Below are 5,804 nucleotides of genomic sequence, written 5' to 3'. Positions count from 1 at the left end.
TGTTACAACTCAATGACAAATGTTTTACAGCGAAAATGTAAAACCAAATATTACAGTATCTTAACAGATGCATCGAACAGATGCATCGGAATCAAAAGAAACATAAATCAGAACTAAGAACAACGATCTTCATCACCATCCCCGAAACTGACGTTGCTCCTCTTCTTCTATCAACTCTTCCTCGTTCTTATCTGAGATGGGTTTGGTGGGTGAGTGATATGATTGTCACTCAGTAAGCAGGGGCGGGAATAACTCCCAGTTTTCAAACATCATTTTAATACAGAAACCGTAATACAGTAATATACAGAAAAACTCGTATTTCATAACAGAAATCAGAATTCAGAAATTACAGGTTTCAGAACAGAAATCAGAATTGGTAAGCACTGAACACGTTAGTGAATTTCATGGCTAAACTGATATCAGTCCCCTATATGTTCTCTTCTCTAAGGAGTGAGGCCAGAATCAGAATCAGAATTCAGAAATGTTCAGAATATATATTCCTACCACTAGTTCACTAGGGAGTTTCAGTGCTTCAAAATCATATATCAGAAGTCATACAGAAACTGAACTTTCAAACAGAATTATCGAACGGATTTCAAGATATTTATACATGAGCCCACTTACTGTAATTTGCTAAAAGTGTTTCGGTAGAAGTCTGAAATCTGCTTGTTCTTGCTACTGGTTCTACTGCTCGAAAATCAGCACTCTCTTAGCTCGAAAATTCAAGTGATACTCTCAAGATTTGTGTAACCCAATTCAGAGGTTTGAGAGTGTTATTTATAGGCCGAAATCTGACTGTTAGGCTCCCTATTAATGGTCATAATCTGCATTTAACAGCCTTGATTCCGTTTTAAATGCTTCAGTTACAAGTCCAAGCTGAATCAGTAACTGTCTGCTGCTTCTTTCTCGCTCTTCTGCTGCTGCTGATTTCTCGTTCTTCTCCTGCTGCTGGAAAATGCATGTCTGCTCGAAAAATACCAGCTTCTGAATATTATCTTCTGCTGGAAATTTTGCATTGCTTACTGAAATGCTTTTGCTGGAAATTTTGCTTACTGAAATGCTTTTGCTGGAAATTCGGGTTCTCACAGGCTATGCCAAGCTTATAAGGGTTTTCAACCGATCTCAGTTCCGAAGCTTCAGAGCTCACCTCATCTTGGTTACGCCAAGTTTATAAGGGTTCTCACCCGATCTCATTTCAGGAGTTTCAGAGCTCACCCCATCTTGGTTACGCCAAGTTTTCAAGGATTCTCACCCAACCTCAGTTCGGGAGCTTGGATCACGTCATAGCTCACCTCATCTTGGTTACGCCAAGTTCGCAAGGGTTTTCACCCGACCTCAGTTCAGGAGCTTCGATCACGTCTGCTCATCTCATCTTGGTTACACCAAGTTTATAAGGGTTTTTACCCGACATCAGCTCAGAAGTTGTTAGCGCAAGAACTTATCTGAGCAGTATCTTATATGAGTTTGGCCGACCTCTCTCGGTTATTATTCATTAAGTATTGGGCCGAGCTCCCAGAACCCGGCCGACCTCTTTCAGTATGACCTCCTCGAGTTATTATTTATTAAGTGTTGGGTCGAGCTCTTAGAGCCCGATCGACCTCTCTCAGTATGACTTCATCAGGATAATACTCATTAAATAATGGGCCGAGCTCTAGACCTCTCTCAGTATGACCTCATCATGTTATTATTTAGTGTTTGGCCCAGGAAAACCCATGGGCCACCGAGAGCTCGGACCACCACGAGCTTCTAGTCTACGACGTCAGCTCGACTTGAAAGGGGGGACTTGTGATACCCGAGGGGATAGTCTTGGCCCACTCTCGAAAGCCCACAAAGGTATTCCGAAAGTCCCGGAAGGTCATCTTCATGACATAGCCCGTCAGGAGGTTACCTCATTCATACGAAGCTGGTGGGAGGTCAGCCTAATCTTGTCAATCGGAAAGAGGTGGCCGACCTCCCCTACCGACCTCCCATCACAAACCGAACCGACCTCCCGGATTATGGTAACGTGTTGATCGGAATGTCTCAGCTGAGCTCCCACAGAGTCCAAACTATAGACAGGCTCGTGCCTAGGAAAACTTCTACTCAGACATTAATGGGTAGCACACAGAAATAAAACCAAAAAGGTAAAGCCCACAAAAGTTTAATCCAATCTTGTCCGAGATTCTGAGAATCTAAACCTGTCAAATCAGGACTTTATTTTTCTCCTATAAATATCAGGTTTCATTCATTGTTTATTCATTCATTTATTCACCCACTCTACACACAATATTCTCTGTGTTTTCTATTATCTGACTTGAGCGTCAGAGGGGCTACGCTAGAACAACCTTCCGACCTCCTTCTAACGTTCTTGTTTGTGCTTTCAGATTTCGAAGGTCCGATCCAACCTCCTCAAGTGAAGATCTGACCTCACAGCTACCATCCTGGATTTCAGCAACATCACAATTTAAAGTTGATGATAGATCGGATTTTTCTCCTCCGTTACCATGATCTAGAAATGTTCCTTAATTACATTTTACTTGAGAAAAACCGTGTTTGCGAGATAAGTTCTGCTCTGACTTGGTCTCTCCTCAATTTCCCAGTTGTTGTTAATGGGAAGTCATTCCTCCATAAAACAAATCTTTTTGGTATTTTAAATCTGCAAGGCACGAGACTTTTTACATATACCTGTGTCTTTACATATATAATGACTAATGTAACAGCATACGACAAATATATTAATCAAAGGTACATGGAGAGAAGAAATACCCAGTCAAATTCTTGTCTTTACAATTTTGTCTGAGGCTCTCGCTGGATAAAGCATGAACTCTGACTTCCGCTGAGTTACTGGAACCTAGGCCAGACCATCTCCAGCCTATTTTCAATTGAACACAGCCTACTACCATCTTTGTTAACCTTGCATCCGGAACATCAACAACGACGATCTTGGAAACTCCGGGATGTTGAGATACAAGAGATTCTAACTATTTTGTTAAACAAATTGAATCAGGATTCAGATTTCTTCGAATTAAAATACAAGGAAATCAGAATTTTCACCTCTTCAGGATAAATGTTTTCCCCTCCAGTCTTGATCTTATCTTTTTCGCGCCCGAACAACCAAAGACTACCATGATCATCTATCTGCCCTATATCTCCTGTATCAATCCAACCTTCTTGCACAGGATTTGAATTCTTGGATTGACCTCAGTAACGGAGCATTGCGTGCAGATCCCTCATATATATTCTCCCTGAACTTGACGATTCCTCCGCGCATACTTTGAGTTCAATATGAGGGGCTGGCTTTCCCACACAGACACCTCCTTGAGCGCTTAAGTTGGCGTTTTTTAAGTCGTTTTGCTTCTGGTGATGGCTCTCTCGTGTTGGAACTTTAAGAGTCATGAAGGTTAGTGAAGAACATGCCTCTGTCATTCCTTCAAGAAAGCAAAACAAAGAAACAGAGAACGAACATGTTTAAAATGTATAGAACACAGAGAAGAAGCTACGTCTTATAACCACATGATTAGAGAGATTTAGCGTAAGATGTGGAACACAAACCATAAGCTGAGAGAATCGTAGCTCTTGGGAAAATTTTGGTAACATCTTCGAAAAGCTGAGGAGACAAACCACCACCGCCATTCAAAATCTTCTTTACAGACTCAAAACCACCAAATGTTTGCTGTGTCCTAAAAGAGTTCTAGTTTAATGAGATAACCGATTAATGCAAAAACATGAGGGCAGAAAGAACAAATATAAGAATAAACATATCATTGTTTTACCTATTAATGGTGATCAAATCAGCCATCATTGTAGGTACAGTGATCAAAGAAGTCATGTGGTGCTCCCTAATGCCTTCGCATGCTAACTGAGCGTCGAACTTTGGCATCATAACATGACAACCTCCAGCCATTAACATTGCCATGGCCGATGATAGTCCTCCTATGTGGCATAATGGAACGGTGTGCAAATAAATCTGCAAGAGTTCATTGTGAAATTGGATGCCATTTTCAGACATAAAATTGCTATCGAAAAGTCGTACATCATCGTCGCCGTAGCAAATTATTGCTATTTTCACAAGGGATTGCACAACTAAAGCTGAATGAGTTATGGTAGCTCCTTTTGGACGTCCTGTGGTACCTACGGGAATCAAGAAAACAAAAAGGATGATCCAAGTTAAGAAGTTGATTTAAGAGAGTTATCCAGGACAAATGCTTAAAATTATATTGTAGGGATATTTCTGTTTAGGGCCTAAAATTAACACGCTGACAGATGAAGATCATAACAGAACAAAAGAGGAAGATAACTTGTACTATCTGAGGTAAAGCAAATTACCCAAAGATAGTCTAGATTAACAGATTTTCCAATAGGCTCTTTGAGCAATTCAGTAGCAAAAAATGCAAGTTTAAGGCAAAAGTCATATCAACACATGTACGGTACTGATCACCTGATATATGCTAAAAATGGATCGTACTGGTCTCAGTTTTGTCGGCCGGTTTAACATCCATGTCCATCGACACATGCCATCTCAAAGATGGCACAGAATCGATGATGAACTTGGAATGCCAGAAACCTGCATGGCTTGAATCTGTCACCAATAATACCCGTTTTGCCACGTCCATTGCTGATTTTGCTTCATCCAACCCCTGCACCAGATTCACCGAGGTTAGTAACAATGTATAATTCTTTATTTTTCTCTCGCTTTCGTGCCTAGTAAAAAACTTTGAAATTGATAACCGACCCATCTGTGGTTGAGTGGAGCAGCAATTCCTCCAACGTAGGTAATACCAAGGATCCATTCCAGATACAAATCACTGAAATTTCAATTTTCAAACATAATTTATCTAGTTAACTTTCAAAAATTGATTGATCACGTGTTCCAAGAGGTAAAAGAGATATGCGTACGTACGTTCCTGTCACCATAAATAATCGTAAAAACAATATTGACACAAAACAAGTAAACATGATTCAGGTTAGTTAGTTAGTTAGTTAGTTACACATAAAGCAAGGAATTAAACCTTGTAAGTCATGCAAAATTACGCAACATGTGATAATATAAAACACGGCATGCAGGCTCCAAATTAAATGTTTGAAAGTTGAGAAAGGTATATATATAATAACCCTGTTGTCTGTTGAGAGCAGAAATTAATGGATAAAACATGCATGTATCCCTGGCCTGCTACAATGCCGAGTTGCAGAAGCCCATTGGCCAACCCCAAATTAAAACTACCTCAGCTCCACCAACTGCATTCCAGTTTTCCTCAAATAGAGCTCCGAGGCGCTAAAATAAAATGAGACATTAAAAAACTCAATGCACCAAACAATTTAATGTAATAAAACTAAAATAAAGAATATAGACTAATATATAATTCAAAAGAGAACATCTCAAAATGACTGTCAAATTATAAAATTATCATATTATAATTTGCTAAGCTAAATAGAGAATGACATATATTATTATGTAAGTAGATATATATATATATATATATATATATATATTAAATAATCAGTATGTGTAACACCTGCAGTACCCGGCCATCGTGGTAGAAAAACTCGAATTATAAACAAAAACTAAAGTATATAGATTATGTTCTTTAACTGTGCATGTATAATGTGTGTCTCAAAAAGAGAGAGAGATGTGAAATGGAAGCAAAGGCATGTAAGTTTTGGGGCCCTGCAGGAAATGATCGAGTTTGATCTTGCAAGTGGATCGATCATAGGCGACAAGAAGACACAAAAAATTCCCATACATAATCATATAATATTATGTCATATTGATTGTAATAAATTACCCAATATATATATATAGGAAAATGCTATGTGTACATAATGGG

General features: G+C 39.2%; 1 pseudogene; it reads right to left on the bottom strand.

Annotated features, from left to right (window-relative positions):
• Positions 1–2,497: 2,497 nt before the first annotated feature.
• LOC140811374 (2-succinylbenzoate--CoA ligase, chloroplastic/peroxisomal-like) lies at positions 2,498–5,509 on the bottom strand (annotated as a pseudogene).
• Positions 5,510–5,804: the final 295 nt, after the last annotated feature.

The sequence above is a fragment of the Primulina eburnea genome, chromosome 14, assembly GCF_022965805.1.
Source record: "Primulina eburnea isolate SZY01 chromosome 14, ASM2296580v1, whole genome shotgun sequence".
In the NCBI taxonomy this organism is placed as follows: domain Eukaryota; kingdom Viridiplantae; phylum Streptophyta; class Magnoliopsida; order Lamiales; family Gesneriaceae; genus Primulina; species Primulina eburnea.
Note: the sequence above shows the minus strand (reverse complement) of the source record. Positions and strands in the feature narration are given on the sequence as shown.